This window comes from Protomyctophum parallelum (genome assembly GCF_964188405.1).
Source record: "Protomyctophum parallelum genome assembly, chromosome: 3".
NCBI classification, from domain to species: Eukaryota; Metazoa; Chordata; class Actinopteri; order Myctophiformes; family Myctophidae; genus Protomyctophum; species Protomyctophum parallelum.
The window spans coordinates 16,746,598-16,760,983 of NC_139698.1; positions in this window are offsets into that span (position 1 = coordinate 16,746,598).

The following is a 14,386-nucleotide window of genomic DNA, read 5'->3' on the forward strand; positions in this document are numbered from 1 at the left end:
AAGGAATTGGTGGAGATGGTCAAAGCCAAGAAAGCTGCACAGGAGCTTGTGGCAGAGAATAGTAAAAAATGACAAGAACCACAGAAGAGATAGTTGTCGTTATTTTAACGTTATTGTATTGGTCTTAATTTGTTTTAATTAAGTTATGGAAGAAAAAAATACAGAGAGACTTGATTGATGAGTTTGTTTGGTTTTGATATCCAATGAATATCGTTACAGTATATTCAAAGGTGCTATAGGGCATAGCAGTGGTGGCCATTTTCTGGTTGCATCCATCCAAACCAGGGGGGGCAGTCAGACAGATATTTTGTGAAGCCACTAAGGAAATCGGGACTTCCTGAAAGTTCATATAATGGCCTGTTGTGGCGCTGTCATTGGGCCCAAAAAACCATGAGTACCATGTATTTGGGCCCAACTTCACCTAGACTGTATTACCTTAATAAACATGGTCATGAATACTTTCTTTCTGCTTCCAGTCACTAGTTTAAAGTCTCATTTATCATGTCATAATATTATTTTTGGAAAACTATTACAAAAAATACCATAAAGTCGCGTATGTTCTGAGGGACTTGGCTACCGTTACAGTCTATGATCGGGAGCCACCCCCTGTTCGAGTCAAAATAAAAAATAAAATAAAAATAAAAATATATATATTCTAACATGATCTTCTCTTTGCAGTGATGCCATTATTAAGTATTTCCTTCTGTTCTTAATTTATCAATAAAACACTATTATTTTTTAACTGGAAATGCACGCCTCTAAAATATAATTGTATGCATTATAACACTAAGGGTGTGTCCGATCACGTCCTAGACCTAGACGATCGGTGACTATTAATTGAATCTGTCCTAACACGCCCTTAGCAGAAAAAAGGTTGGCCAATTGAGCGAAGCCTTGTCCACATTGATCACAACCATATAACAGCAAATCTTACAGTCAAATTACAGTGAAAGAAAGAATAAGACTAAGAATAAAATTGAATATTGAGTTTATTTCTGCAGCATAATGTTGGTGTGACATGTTACAAGAAAATGCTGTATACCAACAGTATCATAATAACAAAATATGCAGGGTCAGATGTACATAAGCAGATACATAATATAGATCTTCAACATTGTTTGAGTGAAAGCATTTCCACACACACACACACACACACACACACACACACACACACACACATCACAATGAAAGGGTTTCTCTAGTGGCGTTTATGGCTTGACATTTCAGTCACTGATCACATCCATGAGGTTTCTCTCCACTGTGAATTATCTGGTGTCTTTTAATCCGAGAACACCAAACTTATTTTTAGTTTAACACCTCAGACATCAGCAACATTATGACAATTGCACAAATATAATCGTCCGGGTGAAAATCACCTGTGTTTAATGGCTGGGTTGAATTGGGAGAAGCGTTGGCCACACTGATACCACAGGGTTTTTCTCCAGTATGATTTCTCTGGTGGCCTTTAAGACCGGCCAATTGAGAGAAGTGTTTTCCACACTGATCACACCCATAGGGTTTCTCTCCAGTATGAACTCTCTGGTGTGTTTTAAGGTGGGCCAAAAGAGAGAAGTGTTTTCCACACTGATCACATCCATAGGGTTTCTCTCCAGTATGTATTCTCTGGTGGATTTTAAAGCTGGTCAATTGAGAGAAGTGTTGTCCACACTGATCACACCCATATGGTTTCTCTCCAGTGTGAATTCGCTGGTGCTTTTTAAGGTTCCCCAATAGAGAGAAGCGTTGTCCACACTGATCACATCCATATGGTTTCCCCAGGTGGAGCGAAATGCCTTCACGACTGACGACCTATGTCGCGACGTATATTTTTCCGTCGCAACGTATATTCGAGTACGTCCTGGCGTAAATATCAATTCGTCCCGGCAGAACGGACTCGTCGCGGCTATATCTACCCGTTTGCGACCTAGTAGTTTGACTATTCTTTTACGTCGCGACAGAACGGGACACGTCACGGCTATATCTACCCTTCTCGACGTAAAAGGTAATTCGTTGTGGCGTGTGTGGACTCGTCGCAACAGAACGGAACTCGTCGCGGCTATATCTACCCTTCTCGACGTAAAAGGTAATTCGTTGTGGCGTGTGTGGACTCGTCGCAACAGAACGTGACTCGTCGCGGCTATATCTACCCGTTTGCGACGTAATGGTTGACTTTGTTATATGCCCGGTGCGCGGTGCCCTGCGCGGTGCCCTGCGCTGCCCTACGCCCACCGCGTGCACCTTGCCGGTCCGCCCTGCGCCCTGTGGCCTGGCACGTGTGCACGTGTGCCAGGCCACCGCGTGCACCATGCCGGTCCGTGGAGCCCTTCGCCGTCCCCAGGCGACCCTGCGTTCCAGAGCTGTCACATGCCCACCGAAAATAGCAGATCTACCAGCTCCTCTCCTACATACGGGATGGCCCGACCCGCGTCTGTGGACCCCTGGGGGGGTGTGTGTGTGAGCGTCTGAGCTCCTATCTGTGTGCCTCCCCCCCCCCCCCCCACCCCATGTGGACCCTTGCAGGGGGGGGGGTCGGGGGGTCCCCCTATGCACTTTGTGTAGATGCTGCGTATCGCCTCATACTGAAAAAATTACTATTTTACGCACAGCGCAAGGCAATATGTGATTACGATCGTCCTTCTGGGGGGGGGGGGGGGGGGGGGCTGGCCTACACAATAGATAACCTACCCTGGCCAACACAATAGATAACCTACAAGGACATATGAATTTAATTTATATACACGGCTATATTAATTTAGCCGATCATCAAAGCTCACCGCGCTCGTATAGCGCATTGACTGTCTGTCTGTCTGTCTGTCTGTCTGTCTGTCTGTCTGTCTGTCTGTCTGTCTGTCTGTCTGTCTGTCTGTCTGTCTGTGTCTCAATGACTTGCCTTAGGCGGATAATATAGACTACAAGTACTTTATTAAAGTAAAGTAAAAGAGTTCTCTGCGTCGTAGCGCATGCAGATAGGCAGATAGGGGGGGGGGGGCAGTTCTATAGGCAAGGGCAGAAGGTTCCTATAACGACAGTGGGTGCGTGCCCACCTTAGAGTAGCCTATATATTTTAAGGCACCCGCCCCGCAACTTATTATTATTGGCTTATTATTTTGCCACCAGCGGAGTTGACGGTTGACGCCGTTGTCTAGTATAGACTATAGGCCTGTGCCAGGATGATTTTAAATAAATATGTCTCTGTCTCTGCGTCTCTAGAGCTATAACATATATACTGTAGCACACATCATGTGTGACACATGTGCACACACACACACACACACACACACACACACACACACACACACACACACACACACACACACACACACACACACACACACACACACACACACACACGAGTACTAAGTATAAGTAGCATATAGGGTACGGCTCTAAAAACATTAAATACTTGCGGGAGCATTACACTAAACAAAGTTGGATTTGTACATTGCAGAAACGTAACATAACGTAAGTGTTCTTATTATTGTCCGTCTGGGTTTTATAATGCAGTGTGAGTCCGCTCCGCGATAGCCGATCTGCAAGCTCACAACGCGTTGCGCTGATTGACAGTGCACGTGCAGCAGCTACTGTATAAAATTATATTTAAGTAGGCTACTTTTTTGTGTGACGTCTGTGTGTTATTGACTTCTTGTTCCTTAATGTGCAGGTTTATCAGAGCGATATAGTGCAGCTGTGAGTGAGTAGGCCTATAGCTGCTGCTGCTGCGTCCGTGCACCAATAGAGCGACCGCGGCAGCGGCACGTATGAAATATTAAATAAAAATATGTTGGGCTTCCGGGCGTCCGTTTCTGGACTGTACCAACGGGCTTAGGGCCGGACGGTCCCTTAACTCCACGGGCCCCTATATTTTAGGCCCGTGCAGGGCTCTAGTGTGTGTGTGTGTGTGTGTGTGTGTGTGTGTGTGTGTGTGTGTGTGTGTGTGTGTGTGTGTGTGTGTGTGTGTGTGTGTGTGTGTGTGTGTTAAATGTGGTCATTTAAATGTAGGCCTATTATATACACGCACCATACAAGCACCTATATTATATAATGTGTTATACAAATGGGCAATCAACATATAGCAGCACCCCCCACCAGCAGATGTATATAAACATGGAATTGCGCTATGATATTAAAATGGACTGAGCTGTGATTGTGCCGTACTGCGCCGGCCGGTGGCCACTGGCCTATTCTGCCATGCAGTATAAATGCATTATCATGCCTGTTGGTGAAATATAAACATCTAAAATGGTTCAGTAATAATTAGCATAAGTTATTATTAACGAAAAACATCTAATACTATTTTAAATTGGTCTAATAAAGTTAGTAACTAATCAGAAGCAGCAACCATTTTGTTTCAAACAACTATAGACCAATAAAATAGTAGGCTAGTATTTATGTTTTTCGTTAATAATAATACATGCTAATTATTATTGAACGGTAAGTACGCTGGTATGTACGCTAAGGTACACTATAAGCTTGTAGATCTGTTTATTTTAGTCAGAATCTCGTGTGTGTATGTGTGTGTGTGTGTGTGTGTGTGTGTGTGTGTGTGTGTGTGTGTGTGTGTGTGTGTGTGTGTGTGTGTGTGTGTGTGTGTGTGTGTGTGTGTGTGTGCGCGCGCACACACATCACATGTGCACACATGTGTGCTATATGTTATAGCTCTAGAGACGCAGAGACAGACATATTTATTTAAAATCATCCTGTCTCGCACGGCATATAGAGCCAATGAACGGAGCATACCCCCCCCCCCCCCTCTCTCTCTCTCTCTCTCTCTCAGCACACGCTGTGCTGTGATATCAATCAGACGCAAATGATCATTGAGTAACGTTAGCTCTGACTCGCACATTATGTGAGATCACATAAAAGGCCTTTAATATAGCCACAGATCATATAGGAATAGGCTTGGGCACTACCCTACCATCTCTCTATAGTGGGGCACCGACGATCTGCAAGCTCACAACGCGCTGCATGTGGACGCAACACTTGGAGCTTGTAGATGCGCACCACAGATCATACAGGGCGTGTGTTCCAGCTAACCCTATAGCATAACACACACACAAGCAACAGTATAGACATCTATTCATCATTATTTATTTCAAATCAAAATACAATGTAATGCTGCACCACTGTCATGAAGTTCGCACGCACACGCACACGCGACACACACACACACACACACACACACACACACACACACACACACACACACACACACACACACACACACACACACACACACACACACACACACACACACACACGTTTGCTTTCATTCGCTGTATGATACATTAGGCGATATAGACCCGCTGCGGCCCAGCGATAATCAACCGCTGTCCGCTGCGATGCGTGAGCTTGTAGATCAGATGCCGACAGACAGACAGACAGACAGACAGACAGACAGACAGACAGACAGACAGACAGACAGACAGACAGACAGACAGACAGACAGACAGACAGACAGACAGACAGACAGACAGACAGACAGACAGACAGACAGACAGACAGACAGACAGACAGACAGACAGACAGACAGACATGAAATGAAATGGTTCAATAATAACACACACGAGATTCTGACAGAATGCGGCGGCATGCTTAAAATAAACAGATCTACAAGCTTATAGTGTATACCATAGCGTATACATACCAGCGTACTTACCGTTCAATAATAATTAGCATGCATTATTATTAACGAAAAACATAAATACTAGCCTACTATTTTATTGGTCTAGTTCAGTTGATTGAAACAAAAGTCATGGAATTCAATTGCCTACATTCAGTATAGGCCTGGTTTTGATATAATGATGCAGGGAGATTTTCTGAGCCAGTCCGTGCCATGTCATTTTTTCAGATTAATATTTAAATCTTTAGTTGGAAGAATGCAATAGCATATCATAAGTGTTGACCATGTGGGACGGTTGGAACCAAATGAACCCCCGACGGCCGGCGCTATTCAGCTATAAGGCCTATAAACGATATGGCCATACAAATATGGTTATGTGGTGGTCTGTGACATGTCTGCGTGCGTGCGTGCGTGAAAGAAAGACAGAATACGACGCAATGACATGTCAAATTGTCAATTGTAGATCAGCTGCTTGTTATTTAAGTAGGCTAATATGAAGGCAGCGTCTCCGCAAACGTGGACACCCGTGGCCCCCCTTGATCCCCAAGGGTCCACGGTGACCCGTACCGCCCGGGGGTCCCCGGACCCGTTTGGGCGGCCCGTCAGGTGGTTTTCGAGCTTGTGGATTTGTATTTTTAATATTGCTTGTCAAACGTTTAAGGCATATAGCCTATTTAATCTGATTGGTATAGCTCTGCATGGTTGCTGCTTCTGATAGCCTACTAACTTTACGCACGCATGCGACACACACACACACACACACACACACACACACACACACACACACACACACACACACACACACACACACACACACACACACACACTAGAGCCCTGCACGGGCCTAAAATATAGGGGCCCGTGGAGTTAAGGGACCGTCCGGCCCTAAGCCCGTTGGTACAGTCCAGAAACGGACGCCCGGAAGCCCAACATATTTTTATTTAATATTTCATACGTGCCGCTGCCGCGGTCGCTCTATTGGTGCACGGACGCAGCAGCAGCAGCTATAGGCCTACTCACTCACAGCTGCACTATATCGCTCTGATAAACCTGCACATTAAGGAACAAGAAGTCAATAACACACAGACGTCACACAAAAAAGTAGCCTACTTAAATATAATTTTATACAGTAGCTGCTGCACGTGCACTGTCAATCAGCGCAACGCGTTGTGAGCTTGCAGATCGGCTATCGCGGAGCGGACTCACACTGCATTATAAAACCCAGACGGACAATAATAAGAACACTTACGTTATGTTACGTTTCTGCAATGTACAAATCCAACTTTGTTTAGTGTAATGCTCCCGCAGTATTTAATGTTTTTAGAGCCGTACCCTATATGCTACTTATACTTAGTACTCGGTGTGTGTGTGTGTGTGTGTGTGTGTGTGTGTGTGTGTGTGTGTGTGTGTGTGTGTGTGTGTGTGTGTGTGTGTGTGTGTGTGTGTGTGTGTGTGTGTGTGTGTGTGTGTGTGCACATGTGTCACACATGATGTGTGCTACAGTATATATGTTATAGCTCTAGAGACGCAGAGACAGAGACATATTTATTTAAAATCATCCTGGCACAGGCCTATAGTCTATACTAGACAACGGCGTCAACCGTCAACTCCGCTGGTGGCAAAATAATAAGCCAATAATAATAAGTTGCGGGGCGGGTGCCTTAAAATATATAGGCTACTCTAAGGTGGGCACGCACCCACTGTCGTTATAGGAACCTTCTGCCCTTGCCTATAGAACTGCCCCCCCCCCCTATCTGCCTATCTGCATGCGCTACGACGCAGAGAACTCTTTTACTTTACTTTAATAAAGTACTTGTAGTCTATATTATCCGCCTAAGGCAAGTCATTGAGACACAGACAGACAGACAGACAGACAGACAGACAGACAGACAGACAGTCAATGCGCTATACGAGCGCGGTGAGCTTTGATGATCGGCTAAATTAATATAGCCGTGTATATAAATTAAATTCATATGTCCTTGTAGGTTATCTATTGTGTTGGCCAGGGTAGGTTATCTATTGTGTAGGCCAGCCCCCCCCCCCCCCCCCCCCCCAGAAGGACGATCGTAATCACATATTGCCTTGCGCTGTGCGTAAAATAGTAATTTTTTCAGTATGAGGCGATACGCAGCATCTACACAAAGTGCATAGGGGGACCCCCCGACCCCCCCCCTGCAAGGGTCCACATGGGGTGGGGGGGGGGGGGGAGGCACACAGATAGGAGCTCAGACGCTCACACACACACCCCCCCAGGGGTCCACAGACGCGGGTCGGGCCATCCCGTATGTAGGAGAGGAGCTGGTAGATCTGCTATTTTCGGTGGGCATGTGACAGCTCTGGAACGCAGGGTCGCCTGGGGACGGCGAAGGGCTCCACGGACCGGCATGGTGCACGCGGTGGCCTGGCACACGTGCACACGTGCCAGGCCACAGGGCGCAGGGCGGACCGGCAAGGTGCACGCGGTGGGCGTAGGGCAGCGCAGGGCACCGCGCAGGGCACCGCGCACCGGGCATATAACAAAGTCAACCATTACGTCGCAAACGGGTAGATATAGCCGCGACGAGTCACGTTCTGTTGCGACGAGTCCACACACGCCACAACGAATTACCTTTTACGTCGAGAAGGGTAGATATAGCCGTGACGTGTCCCGTTCTGTCGCGACGTAAAAGAATAGTCAAACTACTAGGTCGCAAACGGGTAGATATAGCCGCGACGAGTCCGTTCTGCCGGGACGAATTGATATTTACGCCAGGACGTACTCGAATATACGTTGCGACGGAAAAATATACGTCGCGACATAGGTCGTCAGTCGTGAAGGCATTTCGCTGTCTCTCGGTTTCCCTCCAGTGTGAATTTGCTTGTGGTTTATAAGGCTGGAGATTACAGAGAAGTGTTGTCCACAGTGATCACACCCATAGGGTTTCTCTCCTGTGTGAATTTGTTGGTGGCATTTAAGCTTGACCAAATGAGAGAAGCGTTGTTCACACTGATCACACCCATATGGTTTCTCTCCAGTGTGAATTCACTGGTGCTTTTTAAAGTTCCCCAATAGAGAGAAGCGTTGTCCACAATGATCACATCCATATGGTGAATTATCTGGTGTATTTTAAGTTTGGAGATGCAAGGGAAGTGTTTTCCACACTGATCACAGGAGTGGTGTTTTTTCTTCGCCAAGTGTCTTTGCTCATTCACCTCTGGTAGGTCAGGGCAGTCAGACTGGTGATGCAACACCGAAATGGAAACAAATACAAAGGAGAGATTGTTGGTAGGTAGAAAGACAGCGCTTTGTGGATGTTCAACAAATCTCTCATGTAGCTAACTAACAATGGCCTTAACAACCTTATTACCAGGGGGGCAGTCAGACAGATATTTTGTGAATCCACTAAGGAAATCGGGACTTCCTGAAAGTTCATATAATGGCCTGTTGTGGCGCTGTCATTGGGCCCAAAAAAACCATATCTCCATAGAGGTCCATGTATTTGGGCCCAACTTCACCTAGACTGTATTACCTTAATAAACATGGTCATGAATACTTTCTGCTTCCAGTCACTAGTTTAAAGTCTAATTTCTCATGTCATAATATTCTTTTTTGGAAAATTATGGTCCCATTTATTAAAAAAATGACCATAAAGTCGCATATGTTTTGAGGGGCGTGGCTACCGTTACAGTCTATGATCGGGAGCCACCCCCCATTCGAGTCAAAATAAAAACCAACCAACCGCCTCGTTGTCTGGGCCAGCCAATGGCCAGATGGGCCATAAATGGCCTACGAGTGCGCAAGCAGAGCGCGCAAGTACTATATGTCGATCAGTGTCGGGTGATGACGTAATAAAGATGTGGATTGAAGGACCCAATGCCAGGGTGTAATTGGTTTTCGATGGTGACGTAATGACGATATGTTTTAGTGTTTGGAGGATTAAAGCTAATGCCCCTATGTATACATGTATGTAATCTGACACGACTGCCATATCAAGCACAAGTAGTCATTACGTCATACACTGGCACGGCACATACACTTTAAACAAACTATTGTGCAAGTAATTACTCTTGATAATATTGAGGGAAAAACAGGGGAGTGAAAAGGGACGTTGAGAAACATACCAAGGTCTTTAAAGGGAGGTAGAGTAACATACCAAGGTCTTTGGGTTCCTCCTGTTCAGCAGAAATGTCCCTGGTGGGGTCGAGAGAGTTCATCTTCAGCTGAAGTCTGGAGTCCACAGTCAGATGTGATCAGAAATGATTGATATCCTGTAGGAGTTGTGGAGATATGACAGAAAAAAGTCTTCTTATACCAGAGAGTCTGAGGTGGAGCCACTAACTGCTTTGAATGAACAATAGAACCATCTCCACCAATCACAGTCTACTAATGTACTGTTCTCTACCCCGCCTCCTCCACCAATCAGTCTAGCATATTGTTCTCCACCCCCCTCCTCCCCCATACATCTATACTGTGTGTGTGTGTGTGTGTGTGTGTGTGTGTGTGTGTGTGTGTGTGTGTGTGTGTGTGTGTGTGTGTGTGTGTGTGTGTGTGTGTGTGTGTGTGCGTGCGTGCGTGCGTGCGTGCGTGCGTGCGTGCGTGCGCGTGCGTGCGTGAGAGTGAAAGAGAAATAAAGAAAGAAATAGAGAGGGTGCGCATTTAAAACAACCAATATTGTGTACTTTTAATCTTGCACGTTTAAATGAGCTGAGACGATTTTTACTCCGTAACATCTTGAGGAAGTAGTAGAGGATCTGCAACATAATATTGCATGATATTTGGGGAAAACTGCTATCCTAACAATAATATGATCTATAGATGCCATTATGAGCAAATCCATTTATTTTTCTTAATCAAATCACAGATTGTGATGTGTGCAGTTAGCACCTAAGGTCCCATTTAGACTGCAGTCACATCAAGTCACATCAGATTCATACCGGATTTTCTTCTCAAATCCGATCTTTTGGCTCAACCTTGCCGTTTGCAAGCGACCGGATTCAATCTGTGTGTTCAGACTGGCAGCCAAATCTATAGACTGAATCAGATCTGTGCCACATATCAGATATATCACATTTGAATCATCCATGACTTGTATTTGTGACCTGTCTGCATTTAGACCTTTTTAAAACAAATGTGATTCCAATCTGGATGTGGCACAGATACGATTCAGGCTATATTTGGCTGCCAGTGTAAACTATATGTGGCCGGGCCATGGCCCGGAGTTTGAGTTATAATATCTTAAAGTATATAGTAGTATATTGGACCAATTAAAGCTTTACATAAAGATAACACAGGTTTTAAATACGAAGTGGTAGTGAAGAATGAGGACAGCGACAAGGATTTTCCCCCAAGATTTCAATCAGGTTTATTAAACAAATAAATAATAAAAGTGACACTTTATTGTAGGAAATAACGAAGTGGTAGTGAAGAATGAGGACAGCGACAAGGATTTTCCCCCAAGATTTCAATCAGGTTTATTAAACAAATAAATAATAAAAGTGACACTTTATTGTAGGAAATACTTAAGTCATAAAAACAGAGAGGAGTTAAAAGTGTAATCAAATACTCAACCTACAGTGAACGAAAGGGGGAGGATGGGGGGGGGGAGAAAAAGAGATTAAAGTTTGTTCACAATTGACTCTTACAGTTTAAGTATTAGGAACTGTCTTGGGGGAAATCACAAGTACAAAAGGTAGAGACGAATACAATGGCCACCAAATAATGAAACAAAACAAAACTCACATAAATGTAAATAAACAAAACTCAATGTAACAAAACAGCAGCTGGCCGTCAGGTCTACAAAGGAAACAAATATTACACATCAATGCTATATACAACCATCCATTATGTAAAGTAATAACATTTGCAACATTAATAACAACATTTACCTCTGTCTGCATGACTATCATACACACGACAGGGAGGCTCAACTCAAGCAGGGTCAGTATGGAGCAGGGCCTAGAGTGTGACAAACAAAGGTTTCAAGCAGGGCAAATAACCAGCACTTTCCTCCATCATCTCTATATAGATACATTGATAAATTCACATACCTGCACATCATGCACCTAGTCGGGGGCAACCTGTCGCATTCAACAAAGATTGAAGAGGGGGAAAGCCTTCTTCTTCTTCTTCTTCTTCTTGTAATTTCCGGCAGACTAGATGCCTTCCGGCACATTGCTGCCTCCCACTGGTCGGGAGTATACCTCCTCTCTGTCCATTGTAACTCCTATAATAGCAGTCGTGGCATTATAATTCGGATTGAACTATTCGAACGTACAAAAGTAATTTCATGTAGCAGGGCCATCTTGCACAAACGGATACCTACATTACCATTTGATGTATTTGTATTTAGTTATGAAAAATAATAGCTGACCTGACTTCCTTTCTCTTTCTAGTATTTCATCCACATTTTTACTCCTGTAAACATGGGAGACAGACAGACTCCAGACAGATTTTCTTGTCTTTGCATTTTGCAGATGATGTGGTCCTGGTGGCAACATCGGTCCGAGTGAGACCTTCAGCTCTCACTGGACCAGTTCGCAGCCGAGTGTACGGCAGCTGGGATGAGCATCAGCGTCTCCAAATCTGAGGCCATGGTTCTCAGCAGGAAACCGGTGGATTGTGCAGTCAGGGTAGGGAATGAGGCATTGCCCCAGGTGAAGGAGTTCAAGTATCTCGGGGTCTTGTTCACGAGTGAGGGGAGGACGGAGAAGGAGATCAGCCGCAGAATCGGAGCGGCAGGGGCGGTATTGCAGTCACTGTACCACACTGACAAAAAGAGAGTTGAGCCAGAAGGCAACGCTCTCTGTCTACCGAGCAATCTTTGTTCCTACTGTAGTGGATTGAGCTTCACCAGTTGCCCCTAGCAACGCAACGCAACGCAACGCAATGCCCTCATCATCATCAGGCTAATTAATAGGAGCTGTGAGCGGCTGGCGTGTAGCTGGCATTGTTTGTCTGTGCAGGGGTTGCATGCGGGAGCGTCTCGTGATTAAGGTACCGTACCTGCGCTTAGGTGTGTTCAATGTTTATCGCTGCTTAGCGTCCTTTAAACCCTAACTCTGCAGGTGCTCTCTGCAAACCCCCCGCTTACCTGTTTGCCTCGCCAACGGAGGCATTCAGACCTCCCGTGCCGTGGGCACGTCTGCCCTATGTATACTGTATGTACTGTTAACGGAGGTAAGACAAAGTTGTGCTGTTAATTGTATCGCTTGGAAGTTATCTGCCAGTTATTTAATTATATTAATTATACCTTTCTGTTTGCGGAGGTTTCCAGAGCACCCCCTCATACCGTGGGCCAGCGTGTACTTTGTATTTGTACTGTTTGACTGAGCTAAGGCAGTTGTACTGCTATATTATAGTTTTGATTTACGATTGGCCAGTTAATAATTATTTTCTTTTTGCCGACGCATCCAGAGCTATGTGGTCCACGCCGGGTGTCATCTTGTGTGTAACCTTCGATAGAGGTAAGGCAGTTGCACTGCTATATTAATGGGTTTGCATTGAGTGTCAAGCTATTAATTATATATTTTTGTCTTGTTAGGCGAAGCCCTGCATGGTTTGCCTTGCTGCTGCTGTTTTTGTCCTTTATTTTGGTTATGATTTTGTTTTGTTTTGTTTTTGTTTATTTATTTGTGCAAACCTATATCTTATGAATTGATGCCCATTGATGGGGCTTGAATATAACATTATATTGGGCTCTGCCTCAGTTTATAGTAGTGCCAGTATAGCTATGGGTGCTGTAGTTGCAGTCCCGACAGGTGGTGGGTCACGTGGTCCTGTAGGCTCTCTTGGGGTTTAACTATAGTGCATGATATTTGTTTAATGTGAAACCAGTGATGTGTGTATAATTGTATTCTCTTTTCTTGCAGTGCTTGATGTGAAGTGTGCGCTCTTTTGGTGGCGGTGACCTTTCCCCTCACTCCCTCACTCCCTGCCTTCCTCCTGTCAGCAAGGACACCTTGGCACCCCCTGGCTACTGGTAGTTTTAAGATTGTAGGCTAATGCCTTTTTAGATCCTTTTGATATTCAGTATTTTAGCTGTGACGTGAGCGCCCCCTCCTGAGATACTTCCGGGTCCTACTTTTGTGTCGCTTTTGTGTCCCCATAGCGTTATACTCAGTGGCGGCCTTATATATGTTTCAATCGTTTCAATTGAAACGGGCCTCGAGTCTCCAGGGGCCTCCCCCAAAAAAAAAAAAAAAAAAAAAAATAGTAGTAGTAGTATGTAGTATAGTGTGTTGTTTGGTTGTAATTGTTCCCACTTCCCAGAGTGTGTGCACTCACTGCACTAGCAGCGCTGACAGCTGCGATTGCATCATTGTATAGCCAATGCTGCCTTCCAGTTATACCTTAAAGTAAAAAAATGTTTAATCAAGCAAGCTGCTTTTGTGTATTTTCTACTTGGCTGTGTATGCTGTTCATGCTTTGAAGTCCGATAATACACACTGAAAAAATTATAATATTTTTTTTATTATTAATTATTAAAATGATGACGTCATGAACGGGGCCTCCCGATCCTTAAGGCCGCCCCTGGTTATACTGTGACGCTCCGTCAGACTAAATCTGAGACGAAAACAACCACGAAAGTCAAATTTTACCGCTTTCCTCGCAACAACAAAGCTGCGCTGCTCTCCCAAATATGGCTGTGACAGGCCGTCTGCCCCACATGGAATACTATCGCCATTTTATTTTATTGTGTCAACTAAATCCTCATTGATGCAAACTAGATTCAACATACTCAAGCCTGCACACATTCTAAATATGCCCCCGAAATATTTTACCGAGCA